General features: G+C 42.1%; 1 long non-coding RNA gene across 1 annotated transcript; it reads right to left on the reverse strand.

Annotated features, from left to right (window-relative positions):
* Nucleotides 1-538: 538 nt before the first annotated feature.
* LOC307221856 lies at nt 539-5,495 on the reverse strand. The gene is made up of 3 exons (XR_013841571.1): nt 5,365-5,495; nt 2,784-2,873; nt 539-741 (listed from the first exon to the last, which is right to left on the reverse strand). It is a non-coding gene; the product is annotated as an uncharacterized lncRNA (long non-coding RNA).
* Nucleotides 5,496-22,378: the final 16,883 nt, after the last annotated feature.

Below are 22,378 nucleotides of genomic sequence, written 5' to 3' on the forward strand. Positions count from 1 at the left end.
TCACAGCAAATTAAAAATTATTTCAGACATCCAGAAATAGGTGAGTTATTTGAAATATTCTAAAATGGCCACTGGTTCCAGGAGGATTTGGTTTTTTTAAAAAAGCATTGCAGAATCAAACCTTAATGTACTCTTAAGAAATAGTAATAATAATCCATAAAACAAACAACAAAGAAAATCAATCTTCCGTCCAACTTAATTAATTGGTTGTTTTTTTAATTACAAATGCAGGTTTGTTTTTGTTTTCATAAAATAAAAGCTCATCTCATGCCTTTTGAAGTATACAGTAATTAAGATCTGTCACCCTTAGTCCATGCTGGTAAAATTAAATGTGCTGAACAAAAAATAAAATGTGGGGATTGGACTATCAAATAGGATTGTGATATCAAAGTCTACAGGAAAAGATGGGCAGAAGCAGAAACAGTCACACTACGAAGCAAATCCCTTCTGCAGGCTTGGTTGGTATACAGCCAGCTTTTAAAAATAATAATAAGAAGGAAAAAAGTGCTTCTTTCTCTTTAAAACCCAGAAGGGGAAACTTGACATCTTTTATCAAAAAGACAGACAATTCTTATCCCGTGACAATTTGAGATTATGGATCCCAAGAGGCTTCCCTTACATTGGTATTTTATCACTGAAATCACAGCCGGCGCTGTTTATTTTCTGTACCTCCACATAGTTTTCAAGGTGTTGCCAGCAGGACCTCGACTGACACTGACATGTGTTGTCATATTGCAAGATCTGAAAGAAAACACCAGATAAATAAATATCAAGGGGTTCTTGATCTCCTGTTGCTTGCTGAGTTTTCGGAGACACCGGCGCTAGCTGATGCTCAAACCTTCTGTGTTTTGCTGGGCTCTCAAATGCACCAGTCTCAACTTCTCTGGGAAATTAATTATTTCCCAGAGTTTTGCCGGCCTTTCCCCCTCGATTGTTTTCCTTTTCCCTTAAGAAGCTACATAGGTACAACTACTTAGCTGTAAGCTAAGTGGACTGGCCCACAACTTCATTGGAATGTTTGGTGGCAAGGTAAGTGAGATGAGTCTGGAGAAGTTTTGTTCACCCTGGACATTGCTGGACTCACATTAGCCCTAGCCAGTGTGGCTAATGGTCAGAAATGATAGGTGTTGAGGTTCAGTAGCACTTGGAAGGCAGGCACCAGGGTGATGAAAGATGGCCTGGAAGCATGACTTTGGCCAAGACCATGGTCAATTGACCAACTGGGCATTCTTCCAGTTCTTGGTCCCCATCTATAAACATGGTGTAGATGTGGGAAACCTCAGCACCATCAAGCATGGTCAACAGACAGGGGCTCCAACTATAATCATCATCATCATCTCAATTTTTTTTACAACAATAAATAAATCCTAGAATGATAGAATTGTAGAACTGGGAGGAATCCTAAGAGTCATCTATTCCACCCCCTTGAAATGCAGGAATCACAACAAGTGCTGGCCACTTGGAGTCAGAAGCAACCAGAACAAAAATAAAATAGAATAAAGTCAAAAGCTCGTTTGTATTTTTAAAAGGCAGGACTAAAACACACCACCCACTGAAGGAAGTTGCAGCTTAGTAACATCTGGAAAGCCAAGAGGATCCCACACTTGTAGCAGTGGCTGAGTATGAATAGATACATGTTCTAAATTAGGGGCAGGCAATGTCAGGGCCGAGACCCAAATGCAGCCCTCCAAGTCTTTCTGTCTGGTCCCTCCATCATCTTCCTGGTCACATCCTCTCTCTCAACACCTCTCACCAACCTTGCCTTGCACCTTCATTGAGAATTCTTGAATTCTGAGAATGCCTCTTGCTTGCCTGAACAGAGGACAGAGAGAGGGTGAGAAGTCTCCTGTCTCCTGTAATATTTACATTAGATGTTCCCGTTGTTGCAGTCACCACTTGCATGCAACCTCTGGAATGTTGCTTAGAATGGAATACAACCCTTAGACTGAAAAGAGTTCCCCACCTCTGTTCTAAATTAACTTTGGAACTAACTACTGATGGAGAGAGCAGACTACCCACTCTTTGCACCTACTTTCTTCCTAGGATGGGTATTTGCTGTATTGCAATATATGATGGATAATATATGAACATAAGAAACAACCTTATATTCAGACAGGCTATTGCTCCATTTAGCTATTGACCCATTAGTCATTTAGCTATGGGTCCATTCAGCCATTGATACATTAGTCTTGTTTTGATCCATTTAGCCATTGATCCACACTGGTCCACTTAGCCACTGGTCCATATGAGCATATGAAACTACCATATATTTACACAGGTTTTGGTCCATTTAGCCTTGTTTTGTCTACTTTGAGATCCTTTTAACTGGACTCACCAGACTGATCCTAGGGCATTCTGGAGGCAAATCAGGTCCTCTGCTCTTGAACTAAGGACCAGACCCCGGTATTGCTCAACTACAACTCTTATCATTCCATGTTGGTTGGATTGGTGGGAGTTATAAACCAATGTTTGTAGGATCAGACCTTCCCTGCTTCTGATGCTACCAGTGGCTGCTTCCATGGATCTCTATCTCCCATCTATCCATTTGCCAATAAAATAAGTGAAGTCTTGACCCTATTCCTCCTCCAAACTCCAACAATCTGGTGCTCTGATCTTAGGAATGTTCCTTTGTGGCTGCAAAGGACCATTATTCACAAGGAGCAATCAACTCTGTGCACCAAGTCCTGCCAAGAAAAATGCCTCACCACCCACCATCCTGCCTCTAAGTTGTAATAGTTCATATAGACAACCATTTATTAAGTGATAACATGATCATGGCATACATGCAGCCACTGGGTAAGCTGGTTTTCTGTGTTGTCTTACCAGTTGATGAAGAAACTCTGACTGTGTTGATGTTTTTGGTGCAATACTCCCTGGAAAATAAAAAGGGGAAGGATATGACCTTTCACTATGAAATGTGGAGACTTCTTTCCTTTTCTTAGCAAAGCACTGGTCAAAAGGATGCGAGGGATGCCACTGGGCTTCATGTATCTCAGTCACTTTGAGAGACTGAAGGATTCAGTCAGGCATTGCAGATGGCTGCTAGCCGAACCATTGCCTCTGTTTCCCCTAACCAAAGATTGCTGAAATTGTGTATGGACCCCACCTATACCAGCTGTATTCTGTCAGGAATCCAAATAAACAGGATGTGGTGGGTTGGCTCCCTCTCCCTCTCCAGCAGTGGTCTCATCTGCACTATACATTTAAAGCAGAATTTGCTGTCCCAGAGCTACAGTTCCCAGAGTTCCTTGGGAAGAGGGACTGATAGATAAACCACTCTGAGAATTGCAGCTGTAGGAGGGGAATAAGGGGTCTCCTAGTGACTCTCACACCTTTAACAAATGAGAGCTCTCAGAATTCCTTGGGGGAAGCCCATGTATGGCATGAATATGGCTTGGGTTTGTTCATATTCAGTTGATAAACCTTCCACAAATGTCTAAGCAGGACACAATCTTCATTTTTATTCACCCTCACCCACCCTTAGTTTATTTCTCAACATTTATATCTCACTCATTTATTTTAAAGGAAGTATCCCAATTGCCAAACAACACCAAGGCAAAGAAAGTATCCTACACAAACAAAGAGACGGAAACCATGGCTGTTTAAAATGGAATCATAGTGGTTGAAATGTATGGAATGAATGTGGCCTTAGTTAGATCCATGAATTTGAATATCACCTTTAAAAAACCAAAACCAACCCCCCCCCCCAACCTTTTTTCAAAAGGTTGAGAAGTGTCCTGATTTCTTTGGAAAGGTTGAGTTATAAATGTAAACATGCAAATGTACAAATAAGTCAACAACAACAACAGCAATGCTTTGTCCTAGGGTTGGAAGCAACGGTAGTGATGCAACCAAACCCAGCACACAGCGGAGAAGCTGTCTCTGCTACTCCTCGATGTGTCAGTTGAAATGTCACTCAGGTATCTTCCCTCTGGATTTTTCTCCCTCTTGGGATCGAGTAGTACACAAGAATGACCCATCCCCGGCGTACTGGTATTCTGAAACTCATGATTTGTCATGGTTGCAAACCTCAAAAGCCAGGCTTGAGCTGTGTGAGAACAGCAGGTTCTACATGGCGGCTCCCCTGTGGCTTCACCAGCTTTGCTTTGCTGACTATCAGGAGGGAGGGATAGAGGCTTTGGTTCTCTTTCCTTTTATGTGTAGTTTTTTCCCCAAAGATCTAACTCTTTGAAAAAAAAATGGGGGTGGGGGTAAGGAAGGCTTTCACCTGAGCTGGCTCTCCTGATACTCTTTGTAGATTTTGTATATAAGGGGGCACTTTTGAAATGATGTACAAAGAAGGTGCATGTTCATGGATCGATAATGCTTTAGTTTCTCATAAAGGTGGGGAGCTGGACCAGAAGCAGCTTTTGGTGATTTACAGGGTGACCTAATTTACCCCTACAGCCTTGGTGAAAAAACCCAACAGTAAGGTGCTGAGATGTCAGCATAGAACATAAGAAGAGGCTGCTATATCAGGCAAATGGGCCATCTAGTCAAGCGTTCTGTTCACACAATGGCCAAATAGATGATCTAGTAGCCAACCAGATTATTTTGAGGGGTTCACAGACAGGGCATGAAAGCAACAGCCCTTCCTTCCTGTTACTCATAAGAACATTTGAGGAGCCCTACTGGATCAGACCAAAACCCATCTAATCCAGCATCCTGTTTCCAAAGTGTCCAATCAGATACCTATGGAAATCCTTAAGCAAAGCCCAAGAACAACACCCAGTAGGGTGGGTCTTGGATAAGGTGGGTACCCAGGCAATTTTTGGCACTTCCTTGTTTGCAATTAGTCTTAGGCCAGACTGCATTGTGGTTGTGTAAGCTTATTGGAGCCTCTTATTGCCACGACAGTTTTGCAGCAGGAGGTCCTTGTGGTGGGGTTATGTAGGAGATGGTGACATATGCATGCATGGAGGGAGACGGTAGCAAGGGTGTGGTCTGCATGGTACCATGTGGCATAGGCATCCCATGCTCTGCCTAGGCTCCATGACCACTTGAATAGAAGATGAATCATGCTGTGCTTCACACTCTAAGGATGGAGGAAACTGCATTCTACCAGGTCAGGGGACGGGCAATGGCTCAATGGTACAGCACCGACATTTTCATGCAGAAGGTCTTAGGTTCAATCTCCAGCATTTTCAGGTAGCGCTGGGATAAGACCCCTGTCTGAAAATTCTAGAGACCTGCTGCCAGTCAGCATGTAGACAACGCTGAGCTAGAGGGACCAATGGTCTGACTAAGTATAAGGCAGCTTCCTGTGTTTCCCCCAACTTATTCATTCGGCATCTTCATTACGCAGCTGAAGACACACTTCCCCCCCAGTTTTTGACATTGAAGATGCATATTTTTAGGACCCACCCTATTTCAGAGATCAGAACTGTGGTGCTGGGCTTTATGCTTGTGCATATACAGGCAAGAATCTTCATGTGCAGAATACAGAGTTTAGAACTGACCTTCAGGCCACTTTCATCCAGTTTGGGACCTTTTCGAATTCCGAGTGGTAATAGGGAGAAAGGAAGATCATTTCTGTCTCATGTGTTGAATGCAGCACTCAGCCCTTCTTGCAACACATCCTCCTCAGCACTCTTTACACACATTAGCTAATGATCCTTATTTCTAATTAGTAGAAATTGACTATGGTCAAAAGGGACACTTGAGTCAATTAGCCAAATTATATATTCAAATCTCTGAGCTCCTGACCCGGAGCTTTTGAACAGCTGATGAAGACATCACTAGGCAACTGTACAGCACCCAAATTAAAGTCTCTTGACTAAAGTGTAGCAGGGTGAAGAATACGACTGTAAGAAAGTGTATCTAATCTTATCATTCTGGAATGAAAGCTTTCCCCTTGAGACGGAAGCATGAAAAAGGAAAGGTCTGGTTCAGAAATCCCTCTATTCATAACCACTTGTCCCATTTCAGTCACTTCAAATTAAATTCTTTTCCATATTTAGTGTGTGGTGTGTGTGTGTGTGTCAGTAGATGGTCAATAGGCCATGGCACCTAGGCATAAGGAGGAGTCATTGAGAGCATTTTGCCAACTTCAGAGACTGGAAAGTCCTGTTCTGGCATTGTTCGAAGCAGGAAGTGGTAAGAAGTAGGTAAGTAAATGTAATTTTCCATTCTAGAATTAAAACTTCTCCTCACTTTAAAATTGGTGTGGGGTCCTTCAAATGTTGTTGGGGTCCATGGGTCATAGTCAGGGAATGTGGAAGCCATAGTCAAACTACACCCAGATGGTGACGATTTCCCTATCACCCACTTTCAATGATAGTTTGCTAATGCATGCATATGGCTTGACTTTTGCTACCATAGATCCTTGTAACCTTGGTGGCAGAAAATATATTTTCTTTTGGAATCAAAAACTGGACCTTAGCAAGCAGTCTCATAATGAAATGGATCGAGGCCATCATCAGTTGGTCTGCCAACAATTCCACGTCATACCAAATGTCACCTGACTGGTACATATTTATTATGCCAACCCTGATCTTTGGTTGCAAACAGTTTATTTGACTCTACAAAAACCCCAAAATCAATAAAGGGGCATACCTAGATTTTGAAGGCATTGGTGAATGTAATACTCATAAATGTGAGTAGTTTATCTTAATCCACTATAAGTGCTTTTAAAATGCAGGTAGTATCATCCTCAACTAATTCTGATCTGTATCTCCCTAGAGAGGCAATTTTGCTTTGGCATTTGCACTATTTCCTTTCTTAATTATACATTATAATTGACTCAGGAGAGTAAACAGTAAAGGGCTGGCTCATGTTTGTTCTAGATAGTGCAGGGAAGGGAACCTGTAGCCCTTCAGAAGCAAAAGGACTACAAGTCTTATCATCCCTGACCATCACCCTTCACCAGTGGCCATGTTGGCTGGGGCTGATGGGTATTGGAACCCAACATCTGGAAGGCTGCAGGCTCTTCATCCCCAAGAAAGTGTTTTCATCCAGCTGATTTCCCAATAAAACTGCTAGCAAAGCTAAGCAGGGTCCTGCATGGCTTCAAATTGGATGGGAGACCACATGTTGAGATGATGACCCTCAAAGTCCCTTCTAACTCTACAGTTTAATGATTCAATATTTGCATCACTAGAATAACAAATCTATTGATCTTTGGTTGTCATATTTTTTTCTAAAATATATTATTTGGTTATTCCCAACAATGGTACAAGCAAGAACAAAACAAAAGAACCACATCTTGTACAACCCATCGTGGTATGGCCTCCTTTGTCATAAGGCAATAAAGCAATGTCACCACTCTCCGAAAGCATTGGTGAGACTAAGTGCTTCTTTGAAGTACCCTTGGTTGCAGTTTTGACAAATTAAATAAAAATTGTCTCCCACTTCCCCATGTGGGAAGAAGACAAAATCCAATGTTAAAATGTTGAGTGCTCTTTGGACAACAGGACACTAGAAATAAGGAATGTAGTGCTGGACTAAAAATTCTTCGGGGTTTTCCTTCTTCTTTTGACCATTTACTGAAAGTTCAGTTCAGTTTGCATGGAGAATTTACCTAATTTGTGCACTCCAAAACAATGCACAAACCCAACTGCAGCTGTTTGCTGCAATTCTCACTCCTGACTTTTGTGATGCATTCCTCCAACCCAAAGCTATGCGTAATTAATGCTTGCAAAAATTATTGCTTGCCTTACTAGTAGCTTCTTGTATGCTGCTATTTCCACATCTTCTCTGAGAAGATCTTAGTCAAGTAATAAATGGGCATATAAGAAATGCACACTCAAGTGGAGACTAATCTTTAAGTGGACTATATTAAAAAATCACAAACTGATGTGGAATGTGGAAGATTGGAAAAATGGGTAATGAAGAGAGGGGAGTAGGAGAGAGAAATTAACACTCGCCCATTTCTCCTGCTACCCCCCTGTTGTTGCTGCCCATTGTTGTTTCTTCCTGTTCAGCTGCCTACTTTGAGCATGCAAGCAAACAGTAGCAAGAGTGAAGAGATTGAAAAGGCTATCCTGCCTACCTTGTGTTCACTTTGCTGGGTAGTAAATAGAGTGCTTGAAATGGACAGAAAAGGCAGTGGAGAAGGAGAGGTTCCTGCTGGCCTCCTTTCCAATCCTGAATTCACCCCTGGTGGTAAGTTAGCAATTTATGTGAAGAGCTATAAGGAGATGACTTGTTTATGTTGCGGGAAGAGTGAATACTTTAACCCTGAACAACAGTTTGTGTACTCCAGGAGATTAATATCTACATTGCACGGGCTTGCTGTGAATAAATTAACTCTTGACTACACAATTACTGTCTTAGCGGTGTTCATTGCAGACAATTACATGGTGCATATGATATTTAATGTAGTTTTGTGATGAATTTCGGAAATGATAGAGTCAGATGACAGAGCCTCATTCCGTGTCACACTAGGACACCAATAAGCTGCTGATTATCTGTAAGGAGAAATGTAAATCATCTGTTCTCTTTGTAATGAGAACAATACTGGGCTAATCATTCATAAAGAATAATTTATCTCCCCATTTATTTACTTATTTAGTTCCCCTTTACTACTTTGGCCTACAGACTATTGATCATTCATCTGGTAGTTGGTTCCAAAGATGTTGAGGAGATGGGATTAAAGATAGCACCAAGCAGGCAAGCAAGCAAAAAACCCACAACAACAATTAGTACTTTGCCATATTATTATGGTGTGTAAATATTCATTGGCCAGTCTTAGTTATATATCTATCTTTCAGTGGACAGAGTATGGAGGAGGAAAATTAACATATTGTTATCTGAGCTGAGCACTTAAAGTTGTTTTTGATCCCTGTAAATAAGTAATAAGATAAAGCAAACACCTGGACATAAATAAATATTCCCTCTCTCTCTGGGGTAGACAATCCAGTATCCTCCAGAGGTTGCTAAACTCCAGCTTACATCAGCCCTAGTCAGGCGATGATGGGAAACATAATGAAACAATATTTTGAGGGTGCTATGTTAGTTATCACCTATCTGCCTATCTGTCAGGAATATTTGTTTGTTTGTATTTGCTTTATTTCGCTTACTTATTTACCCACTTACTGGAGATAGTTAGCTACTGAAGGACAGTTTGTCTGAAAATAAATAAAACAAACAATACTCAGCCTACATCACTTCTGGAAAATCCAAGAGTTCAAGCTTTGGCGAGTCTCTAATGACAGAAAGAACCAAAATCCAAAGGTTTTTTTTAAAGGTTTAAAAAAAACAACCCCCCCCAAACCTCCCCTTTAATCCAAATCTATTATTCTGATCATAGTCAACTAGTCAACCCCAATACTAAAACCAACCCACTGTTTCCTTCTTCTAGCATGAGACTCACCATTCCCTTGCTGCTACTTCAGGAGACTTTTACGGCACGGCGCTGCATGTAAAGTTCACCGTTTTGCCATGACCTTTCCTCTTTTAAATTGTTTCATCATTGTGACCGACATGAACCAAAGGGAAGATGTAAAAATGTTAAGGAAGTTCATTTCTAAGAAGGTTAAGCAACTCTTGCAGTGCCCTTTCCACATTATCCAGGACCTCCTAGGGGCACCATAACATGATAATGATGGTTTCTTTAATTGCATTTTGTTGTCAAAGAAGGCATGTTTGAAATGGATGGCAATTAAACATTCTGCTTCTCAAGGATCATCTCTGTAGTTTCATCCAGGATCACAGAGTTCAAAGGTTCTCTGGTTTTCTGGAGTATCAATTAAAGAAAAAACAAAAAAGTCAGGCATTCAAGAAAATGCAATACTTGGTAATGCATATTATATTTATCTATATTTAAATACAGAAAAGGAATTCATCCAATCCCCTTTTCACAGTGTACCAATCCAATCTGATGTTTCCAAACTTCCATGTGGATCAAAACTCCCACTTGGATTATTCACTCCTTTGGATGTTATGATGCAGTTTTGGTGCAAAAGGTGCACCCCAAACCATGTACAGTGGTACCTCGGGTTACATACGCTTCAGGTTACATACGCTTCAGGTTACACACTCTGCTAACCTAGAAATAGTGCTTCAGGTTAAGAACAGAAATTGGGCTCCGGTGGCGCGGCGGCAGCAGGAAGCCCCATTAGCTAAAGAGGTGCTACAGGTTAAGAAAAGTTTCAGGTTAAGTACGGACCTCCGGAATGAATTAAGTACTTAACCTGAGGTACCACTGTATTATTCATTAACCAATTTACACAAAATGTGAATTTCACAGAATTTTTTTTGTGGTGGAAAATTTCGAAAAATGTGTATTTTTCATACAGAGTGCAAACACGAATGCAAAGGTTATGCTGCCAATGTGCACAATGTGTGTACATTTTAATTGCAGACTTTTTGTGCACACAAAATGGGACAGGATCTATGACCGAGTGCCCGTGAAGCTTAAACAGAACAGCAGTTCATCCCTATTTATATCCTGCCTCTCCATTGTCCTACTTCAGGTAGCAAAAAACCATAAAAAAATACACAGAGTAATTAGAAGAAACCAATACAAAACATAATCTTGATAATCCAGTGAAAAAATGAACAGCCGCTGACAACTGTTCATCTTCTATCAACCGTTTTAATGAACTTAAAGAAGTTGAATTAATCATCTTAGATCAAAGAACTCAAATTAAAAACATGCAGATTTCACATGCTGCCACCAAATGCAAGTGTAGAAATAGCTTTTCCATTCAATTTCTTCCCTCCTTTAAAAGGAATAATTTATTGAAACAAATTTTGAGAAATACACTGGTATAAGAAGCCCAAGTAATGATACTTATGTTCACATAAAGCTATACTTTTTTTTTTTTGTTAAGCAGAGCAGACCTTGTAGATATGGACCAGTGGTGAACACTTTGTATTTTGATCCCCAACCAATTCCCCATCTCTGCAAGGTCAGGAACAAAGCTAGTGCGTGATATCCAAATCTTGTCCTACTCAGAGATACCCATTGAAGTTAACAGACAATGTTTTGCTTCAGTATTCAGGAGATCGTAATATGTTTTGAACCTAGTCTGATTGGTTTTCAGTTACATTCTTGAGTCTGCGGGTTCACTTCACTCTGTGACTCACTGGCTGGTTGACGTGCAAATGTGAACCCTGATTAGAACTGCAAATTAACAATTTGGACAAATTAAGAACTTGAAAGGTGACTATGAATGAGTTCATAAGACTTAGATGTCCTTGTACTGTTCCATTTTGAGGACTGATTTGTTTCTTCCATTTTCATTGTAAATGGAAGGATGAACATTTTAACAGTTGTACAGAGTTTATTTTCTTGTCACTGTTACCATTTTTCTAATTTAGGGCCCCTTCAAATGTCCTTTTTATTGTGCATTCAGAATTATTTGTGCTCATGAAGGTACAGCTTTTGTAAAACATACAATCCCACTTTCAATGCTGTTTATGCCTTCAAATGTTCTGGGTCAGACATACTGCTTCATTACCAATTGGTGCATGTCACTGCTGAAATCTTGCAACTTTTCATATCACATTTTTTTTTAAAAAAAATTATTGCTTTTTTTGTGCTAAAGTGCAAGAGTGCCCTCCCAGAAAGCAATTGTGCAGCAACACTGGGGAAGCACCACAGAATAATGAATAAAGTGGAATGTGGTGTGGACAGTTCCGAATATATCCACAAACAAAACAAAACAAAACTCTCCAAGCTGGAGGGGCCCTCATTGCACACAAGCTTGGTTTTAAAACTTATCTGGTTTCACCTGTTTGTTGACTTAGCGAACTGATATATTTCCACTGGCAAAGAACTATTCAATGGGTTGTATGCAATACTAGTTCTACTCAGAGTCGAGCCATTTAAATCATGGACATAACTTGCAGGTTCATTAATTTCTATGCGTCTACTCCGAGTAGTTGGATACAACCCAGTCTTTCCACAGTGCACAATGCCATTAGGATTTGTAGTTTTTGTTTTCGTTGGACACCTCTACGAAGACCTTGAGCATAGATTTATGCAAAACAAAACCTCACCCACTGATGATCCTACGCTGGGAACAATGCAGTGTGAAACTTCAGGTTGGCATGACAATGCAGTAGAATGTCCACTTCCCACTCAGACAGGATGGATGGTTTCTGTGAAATCTTTTTGGGTTGGGTGTGGGAGTTTCATGGAACACATTGTTTGTGAACTGCCACAACTGGGCCAAAGAGGCTGCCAGGCTCTTTGATACAACATGAATCACATCTCCCTGGAGCTCTGTGGCCAAGAATGTTGATGAGTGGTTGGCACTGAGCTTCCAAACAAATTAGAATGTAACGAGAAGTACATGGATCAGTACATAATGGCAGGATGCCTCTGCATACTTTCATATATCACAACCACTTTATTTGTGTTTGCAAAACAAGGGCAAAGGCTTCTTTCCCCCCTCTCTCTTTTTTAAATGGTACACCCAGGCTCCACATAGTCATACCATTCAAAAGTACCTGTTTAACAGTACAAGTGCCAAAACATGTTCTACAATTTCTCAAAAGTTTCCTTCCTTGGAAAAATAGGAAGATTTCTTCACAGAACTCTAGCCCAATGGTTGCCATCAATTTGATTTGAACTGAATTGATTTTAGAATGCTGTATTATTTTACTGTTGTTACCCGCTCTGAGCCTGGCTTCAGCTGGGGAGGGTGGGATATAAATAAATTATTATTATTATTATTATTATTATTATTATTGGAGATTTCCACTTTTTCTGCCTCATTCTCAGGACACTTCAGAATTTCTTGAAATTATTGGTGGGCTCTGAGGTTCCCTCACTGTTGCATGGTGGCCGAAGGTGTGGATGGGTAGAAGGGTTAGATGGAGAAACAATCCAGAATTTGGACTGAAAAGTGGACTCACCTGATTTGATCTGCGTGGATCGTGACTCAGATCAGATTGTGAATCCATTTTAGGGTGCATCCAGACTTCCCTTTGTCCCACAATTTCTTCTATTTGCTAGGCATGGGTCTGAGAGGTTTTTCTTCTCTTCCTGAAACTCTCCGCAGTAAAACCTACTGTTTACTGCTGTAATGGAACAGATGTTAATCTGCTGGTTCACGTTTGCTCCAAATCAGCTGTAAACAGCGGGTTTACAGGGAAAAGTGGAGGTACCAAAGAAAACCCTCTCAGACCCATGCCTAGGTACAGGGAAAAGTGGAGGTACCAAAGAAAACCCTCTCAGACTCATGCCTCTCAGACCCATGCCTAGAAGCCATGGACCAAACAGAAGTAGGGACAAGCCCTTAGTCTGCTTTAGAATCTGCAGTCCTGCAGTTTCCATTATTGCATGGTCTGAAGGCAACAAAGCTGAATTTGTCCATTCTCTCCCCCCTCCCCTTTTCCAAAGCTCCAGAAGTCATCCAGGCACGGACAGTCTGAAGTGGCTAGCGCAGAAGGCTTCTTGCTGTTAAATGTTAATAGAACAGTGCATGTCCCCATGGGAGTGATGTTTCATTGTTCTCAGAGGCAACTGTACAGAAAAAGCCCACGGCTGTCCCCTTATAAACTTGGGGCTTATATGCTCCTCCTCCTCTGTTTCTTTCTGATGCAGCCACAAGAAGGAGATTGGAAGCTTCTGCTTCCATTTTTATCTAACCACTGTAAAGCATCATGCCAAAATTCTGATAAATTGTGCTTTGTTTTAACTATGGGTTGTATAGAATATACAGGCTTGCAGTATTTACTGATCAAAGGTTTTTTTCAATGTAGCTAAAGAATATGTTTCTGATAATCTAATTTGCACATTTTTGTCAGCTCTTAAAACTTTCTAGAAGCACTTTTTCCTCATCATGTACAGGTTATTAAGAGTTGCACAATGAAAGTGAGAAAAATGAAACAAATAGTACAAATGAAAGACATTCAGTGATGGGTTCTTGCAGTTAGCCTTCTTTGACTTCTTGCTTCTAGGACAAGTAACTTGTCCCAGAGGTTAACCCTACAGAATTCTTACCAGGTTTTCCACTGAGCTCAGTGCATGCTGGGAGAAGCTTTAGGGGATTAGTCCGCGCTGTGTGACCACAGATGAGGTACAGATGTGATCAATAAGGCTCATGCTTTATGTACTACCCTATCAACGCTCAACTCCCTCGATTTCTGAAGTTCTCCAGTAACCTAGGACAGAACATTTTTCGCCTCACAGGGATGCTGTGTGGATTAAATCATTAATGATGGGAAAGGGCTTTGAAGTCTGAAACACTCTCTCTGCCAAGTGTTAAGTACTAATATGTCCTAAGTCACCTTCTCCCACCCCTCTCCACGTCTGCCACTAACTTCTTAAACGGCCACACACCCTACAGAGGCTGAGCTTCAAGGCAGCTAGATATTCAACCCTGAGCTCCAGTTAGTCTGCAGCTGGTGGAGCTCATGCAAATGTTCTCCAGCTGAAATTTTTTTTACCTCTCAAATCTCCACCAAGTAGATGAAATCAAAACCCTTGCCAAAAAACTAAACAAAAAAGCCTGTGACGTTTTCCTTTCCATTTTATCCAACCAGCTGCTTTTACACGTATTTCTGCCCCCTCTTTTTATTACACTAACTTCTGCTCCTTAAAGTCCTCCATTGAACACTCTCTAGGAGGGTTTATGGGGCATTGCAGGAGCCACCCACAAGGCTTCATCACAGCTTTTGCAACAATCCTGCATTCAAGTTCACTTGTACTGCAGCCTTATGGAAAGTTCCTCAGAAGAAAGTCTCAGTCGACTCAGCTTACTCCCAAGATTAGAGCTGAAAAATGTGGAATCTCTTCACTTACAGAATATGGCATTAGTTTAAGGGGGGACTTTACCATCATCATTTATCAGCTGAACCTTTTCACCTACTAGAAGTAATCTTCTGAAGGCTTGCCTATTGGTTTAGCAGGTTGCTGGTGGGCATTTTTCAGTGATTTTCCTGATTTTGTTGGACGATAGCATAACATGCATGAGAATCCTTTATGCTAGTCTTCCTTGGGTCAGTTCCTGGATCAGTTGCCTTGAAAACTGTAGGGTTGGTGAGTCTGTGCTTTACTTCAGCAATATCTACTTAGGCATGTGCCTTAAGAATGTAAGAACCCTGCTGGATCAGGCTAAAGGCCCACCTGGTCCAGAATCCTGTCTTCACAGTGGCCAATCAGATGCCTGTGGGAAACTTGCAAGCATGACCTGGGTGCAAAAGCAGTCTCCCCTCTTGTCATTCCCAGCAACTGGTATTCAGAGGCATATTCTTTCCGACAGTGGAGAAAGAACATAACCACCATGGCTAGCAGCCAACGAGAGCCTTATCTTCTAATAATTTGCCTAACCCTCTTTCATAGACACCCAAGTTGATAGCCATTGCTACATCTTACAGGAGCAAATTCCATCATTTAACTATGCGCTGTGAGGAGGAGGAGAAGCTGAAGTTGAGATACGAGTCATTCTATGGGCTGGATCTGCCTTTGCTAACCTGATGCCCACAGCTCTTCAAAATTTGTGCTGGCTGGGGCAGAAGGGAGTCGTAGTTCAAAACATCTGGAGGGCATCAGGTGGGCAAAGGCTGGGCTAGATGATGGAGCAACCTCACAATGCCTCCTCACGCTACATATCAGCTGTGGGAGAGAAACAGAAGCCAGTGTAAATTTGTCTAGCGTAATTGGGCATAATTCTGGAAGTCTCATGCGGGTTGTGCAAGAGCGTCATATGCTTGCAACAATAAATATCTTCTTGCAGATCATGATGTGCTGACAACAGAGAAGAAGCAACAATCTGGGCATGGCCCAAGTTAATAATGTACATTCAAAGAGATTATACAGATACCGGGAGCATGTTTAGCAAAGCCTCTATTGTTTAGCTTACCAGTTTCCCTGGTGACAATGGAGTAATGCGAAGCAGTAGGAGGAGAAACAAGGGCTGCCTTAGTTGATTGCTATCTGTGGCCAGGTGGGGCTCTTGGCAGATGTGTGTTTACAGAGTGCTTTAAACGATTTTAAGTAATTGTTGAGATTGTTTGTGTGTGTCAAGAAGGTAGCCTACAAAAGCATTTCCGATCATGCTACTTAGAACCGTGATTACTTTGGAGGAGGAAGTAATATGGAGAGAGGATTCTTGCAAACATGGTTTTACTTTGTTTTGCAAAGGTGCTTAAAGGGGCAGCTGGAGATACGTATGGGAAACAAACTCAATTCAGTTTGCAATCAAAGGCAAACCTACCTCATTTGTGTGGGAAACTGTAGTCAGACATAACTATGCATGAGTGTTAATTAGTGCATAGAACTGTGTTCCTAGACCCACTATTCTCAGAAGAGGAAGTAAAACCTTCTCTTCCTGTTCTCTCTCTCTCTCCCCCCCATGCCATGTAACTGACCAAGATACGTCTAAGTTTTGCTCTAAGCTTAGAACACATGATTGAAGCTATCTCTTTATATTTTCTACCCAAGACTTTTTTTTACCTGTGTTCTCCTTGCTGCTGCTTGAAAAAAATTGAATTTGTAAGTAAAGCATTTAAACTTACTTAACAGTGTGGCCTGTTCATTGCAGGAATAGAAAGAGGGGAGCACTTGGCACACTACTAAACAGGATAAAAGTATCTAACAATCTATATTCCTAGTACTATACCGCTGCTTGACCTTTGTGTTACTAGCAGCTCTCACCTGCTGGAGAATGAATTTAGCCCTGAATTTTGAATGCAGACACCCAGCTGATTCTTTCCACACATGTGGGCCACAGGGATTCATATTTTTTCATCTCACAATTTGCACTTCCCAAAACAATTCACAAACTGAAGCATAGCCATCCTCCAAGATGTGCACTTCTTTCTTAAGATAAATAATTTTAAAAGGAAAAAAGAAGAAATTTGCACTTTTCTGAATTTTGTACTGCAGTTCTCTAGCCAAGCAATGTATACAGAAACGCATATGGTAGGTACAGTGTGCATAAAAATGCATGTATTTGTGAAAATAACATGCAAAAGTGCATTCTACTGGGGAAATTGGTTTGAAAAAACGATGTGTATGTTAGGAGGAATTTGCACTAAAATGATGAATTTTCACAATGAACCCCCCCCCCCCCAATAAATAAATTGCAAAGTAAGGTGGAAATGTGGAGAACCGAAAAACATTGGATACCAAGAGAAACTTAAATTGACAGACTCGCTCATCCTAGCCTGAGGGGAGGGAGCAGGTGCCACACTGAGCATTCCATATACAGGAGCAGGCCACACTAGCAGCTGAAACTTGTTTTAATATTAGGAACATAGGAAGTGAGTCAGACCATTGATCCATCTATACTGATTGGCAGTGGCTCTCCAGGCTTTCAGACAGAGGACACTCCCTGGAGATGCTGGAGATTGAACCCGGGACCTTCCACATGCAAGGTTGATACTCTGCCACTGAGCTATGGCCCTTTCCCATTAGGGGAATTAGAATAGTATAGTTTCCTCCACTGCACTTAAGGAGTGCAGGCCAGTCATGGGGTTGCAGATGCTTCGCATGGCACACAGCCCTGTTCTCCAACCAAAGGGTGCAGTCAGGAAGGACGGCTGCTGCTCCTGCCCCCAAAATCTGCCACTTGTGACTGATACCTCACTCTGCTTCATAGCAGAGCTGGCCCTGTGTATGTAAAGTGTCATCTTTTCACTGTTTTTTTCCTTACCATGGAAAGCAATACTTTGGACTAAGGAATTTGAACCAAGCTCTTTCGAAGCCAACCATTTATTGGCAGAAACATGGCAAAATTAAAATGCTAGTCATGTGCAAATTTGGGGTGGGTGGGAGAAAAAAGGCCAAAATAAAGGCATATATGCTGCAGAAGATTGTGGGCTCAAACTCTACAGGGCAAAATTCAGATTGGATCTAGAAACCAAGTGGAAGGCATGAAAACCATGGAGGACAAAGTGATCGATGGCTATCCTTGTGGGCCATGCTCTGCCTCCACAGTCAGAGGCAGTAGTGCTTATGAACTCCAGTTGTTGGGAACCACAGAAGGGAAAGGTACTCTTGTGCCCAGATCCTGATTACTGGTTTCCCACAGGCATCCGGTTGACCACTAGCCTGATCCAGCAGCTCTGCTCTGTCCTAATCCAACACATTAACCACAACTCCATAATGATAAATGCAAGTGGCCATTTGTTTAACGTGAGACAGGAGCACAGCTAGTCGTATGACAGAGCCACCTAGCTTAGTCCTATCAACGCAGTGGCTCTCCAGAATTGCAAGTGGGTGTCTTTTCCAGTCTTGCTTGTAGACCCCAGGGTAGGAGTGGGGCACATTTTCCAGCCGAGGGTCACATCCTCTTCTGTGGGCCACAAATCACTGGTGGGCAGGGCCAGAGGCAAAAGTGGACAGAAGAAAGGATGCAAATTTTACCTTTGTATGGTTTCTAGACACAGGGACACACGCCTCCATCCAAGTAAGTAAGAAGCATTATCAGAGTTTAAGGACTCATTCCTGCCAGGTCAAAAACATGCAAGGAGGACCCAGAACAGGGCTGGTGAGAGGTGTGGCCTAGGGAGAAGGTGTGTGGCTTGGGGACAGTCTTGAGGGACAGATAGCGAGGTTTGGAGGACCTGTCTCTGGGCCTAGGGTTCCCCACCCCTGCACTAGTGCATGCAAAGGAGACACTCTACGGCCTGCAAAGTGTTCCTCCTCTCACGCAACCACCAGACTGGTGTTAAGCGTTGTCCACCATTGCTTCACTTTCTTCTGACTAGTTTCCAATGTTCCTGGCACCCAGAGGCTAGCTAAAGAACACCTGCAAGGGGAGGCCAGGATAGCATTTATAGAAGGCGGCGGAAAGCCTCTCACTCCTTACCTTGGGCTGACGTCAGCTTAATTCGTATAATTTATTTGTATCATTTAATTGACTGAAATTAAGCCACCACTGAGCAAAACAAAGCAAAGCACAACCTTTCAGCAAGCACTGCGTGCTACCAGTTTAATTTCTTAAATGGGACGGGGCGGGGGGTGGCATGGTGCCAAAAGCACAGGCTGATTCTTTACAAGCATGGTCCTGTGAGGAGGGTGGAGCATTATTATTATTATTATTAATAATAATAATTTACAAGTGGTGTGGTCTTCCCTTGCTGCTTAAAGCTAGAATTTCAAATAGTTTTTAGTCTTGCGCTTGCTCTAAAACCTGCTCATAAATCAGGAATGCTTCTTTTTTCCTGGTTTGTTAAAGTGTGGAAATAATAATGAGTGGGGGGAAGAGTTCGCTGCTCTATTTCCCACCAACCCCCCCCACCCTGTTTCCCAAACTCTGTTCTGAGAAGGTGGTAGTTTGGTGTCATGATTTACAGCTCCTATTTTGTGTTTTTAATTGGGAGTTTACACAATAATTTGTGGCTACACCGATTACACTGAGATTATCTTATAAAATGATCTAGGACAGTTGTTTTGGAAACCCTAGGGGCACATACCAGCTTCTCCTGCTATTCAGCCAACTGCTGTTGAATTGTTTTTTTCCTTTTTTCTTTTAAGAGGGAGAGAAACCGAGAGAGGGAGCGAAGTGGGCCTTTCAGAAGTGGTTTGATCTTTTTTGGAAAGGTCAAAGGTCAAATGACTCATAAATGAAGAAAGAGTGGTTAAATCCAGAGAACCTTGTGCTGTTATTGTAAAACAATATTCACCCACGACGGGGAAAATGCTGTATAAATGACAAACTGTGTAGTAATGGGAGTTGTTATTACATCACCCAGATCTTCACCTGTGCTACATTTATGACTCCATAAACATAGGTTTATTTAACAGCTGCGGGGACACCTATGGCCACTTTGTGCGAAAGGTCAATGGTCCTAAATTTCAGTCTTGCACACTCGACTTTGAGGTTGGGAAGCTGGGTTCATAAAATGCGATGCCTCATATTAAAACGCACACAACTATACATAAATTCTTTTTTAAATGGTGACAAGATAATACTAGGAGATGATCGCTAACCATTTTAGTTTTGTCCAAACATGCTTGTCTCTAGTCAGGCCTAGGGTCTGACTTTGAAGGAGGGGTGGCTTGGCATGGGACCCCACTCCAACAACACCCCAAATCAGGGCAGGATCAAGCCCTCTTGTAGTGATCATGGCTGCAGTTGCTACAAGCTTTCTTTGCCACTCCTGTGGCACTACTGCCACAATGGTGGTGGCAGCAGTGCTACTCCTGCTCCAGTGGCAGACATGTGACAATTCTTTTGAATAGGTACTAAGATGATTTCCCATGCATGGTGCCTGCCTTCCATCTTGAGTTACCCAGAATGCAATGTCCCAGCCTGTAGATGGGCAGAGGGCATCAAATTACAAGCAACTTAAAATGGCGGCTGGCCAAAGTGATGGAATCTTAGCTTGACTGCCTTTCAAAAGCAACAAAGTAGTCTCTCCCAGCTCTACTTGGAGATGCCAAGCATAGGACCAGGCAAGTGGGTTTGTTGCAGATGACTCCCAATCAACTATAATTACAGAACCTGAATTTTCCAGTATGTGATTAAATCTCACCCCAAAATAGTGACAATCTGGAAGGGCCCTTGGCCAGAATTCTGAATGTTCCACCTCAGCACAGTGGTACCTTGGTAGTCAAACATCTTGGCTTCAGAACAAAGCAGCTCCCAAATGCCGCAAACCCAGAAGTGAGTGTTCCGCTTTGCGAATGTTTTTTGGAAGCTGAACATCCGACGTGGCTTCCAGTTGAGTGCAGGAAGCTCCTGCAGCCAATTTAAAGCCGTGCCTTGGTTTCCAAACCATTTCAAACTCCTGGAATGGATTGATGTATTTTTCTATTTATAAGACAATATTTTTCCTTAGAAAAAATAAGCAAAAATTGCAGGTTGTCTTATACATGGAGAGCAGAGGGGGGACAGCCGATTGGTGGTAACATCCAGCAGGAGATTGGCAGTGGCGATTTGGTGTGTGATTGGTTGCTACGGCAAGGCCTACTGACGATTGGCTGTGGCTGTGGCAACTGGGCGGTCAATTTACAGCAGCAGCAAAAGCATGTGTGCAATCATCTGTGGTTGCGTTGAGTGGGCAGGTGGGCTTTTGACTGCAAGTGTGCAGATGATTGGTGGCCGTGTCGATTTGTGCGATTTGTAGTTGCGCGCATGCTGTAGAGCGATTGGCGGCAGTGGACCTCCCCCGCAAAAAAGCTCAACAACTCTGGGCAATCTCCCCCTCAAAGATTCTTGTTGTGGTCCAAAAAATAGGGTTTGTATTATACATGGGGACATTTGATACATGGAAAGATATGTGAGAACCAGTGTAACACTGTATTATCAACAGAGGCAGGCTTGGTAGAAGACACACTTTCACTCCTCTCCACACATGTGGGAAGATAGACTATGGGACAGGAATCATTTAACCTGGCCCTTGGTTGTTTCTGCAGCCACAGATAATCCTGGTAACCTTATTTTGCCCCTCACAGAACCAGAGTTCCCAGCACCTTTAACCGACCACGGTCCCCAGAATTCTTTGGTGGAAGTGGTGGGGTGGGATAGGAGGAGATGTGCTTTAAATGTGCATTCAACATATGGTATATATGCAGCCTAACAAAGCTTTCCATTCTGGTTTATGTAAATAGCATTTCTTTAAGAAGATCCAATAAGACTAAGTCACCTAGCAGCTCTGTTAAAGTAACCTCCCCCATAAGGTTCTATTGAATCAGGTTTAAACACTTGGGGGGGGGTAGTCAGTTTCCTTTGTATTTAAAGACTGAACTGCCTACTGAGAGATGTAACAAGATGGCTCTTATTTGGCGTTGTTTAGAGCTCCCCCCACCCCGCCCCGGTAATGCCACAGACGCATATCTAGCCCAATGTTCTCTTGCCATCCCCACCCATCTTGTTGCTTCAGGTGTTGCCCTGTTGCTCAGTCAATGTTAGCAGATTCTGAACAAATTTGCAACAACAGTCCAGCCTTCCAAAAGGGATTATGATGACTAAACCAATAAACCCTTGTCGGCTTTCACGGCCTTCTTAGTTTAACAAACTTTCCACGCTATATGGTTTGATGCCAATTTGCTTATATTTTGGATTATTATAATTTTTTGGCCTGTCTGTTTGGTGATCACTTATTACTCCAAGATTATGAGATAATTACTGGTGTTTTTTTAAGGGTGGAGTATTTTTTTTTATTGTGTATGTGTGTGTGGGTAGTTGTAGAACACAGATGCGATCAGATTTTTATTTTTTTTAAGGGACAAAAGGACATGAAGCAATCAAGCAGCTGTCATGAAGCAATGGTAGACATATCTTTCTTCAGCAGCGTTTGATAAGTCGAGCTGTAATCTTGGCAGTGGTGATATAATTAAGGATGTTGATGACACTCCCTTTAGTCTTTTTTTATGACTGCTTGTTGCTGTGAATCTACTTAAGAGCAATAGACTGTAATTAGCAATGAATCTGCTGATATGCAAATACAAGATTGAGCATGGTGATTTCGCAAGGCTAGTCTTGTTCTTCCTTCATTTGCCTTCCTTCTACCTGGGGAAAGTTTAGAACCC

This window comes from Podarcis cretensis (assembly GCF_951804945.1).
Source record: "Podarcis cretensis genome assembly, chromosome: 8".
Taxonomy (NCBI): Eukaryota; Metazoa; Chordata; class Lepidosauria; order Squamata; family Lacertidae; genus Podarcis; species Podarcis cretensis.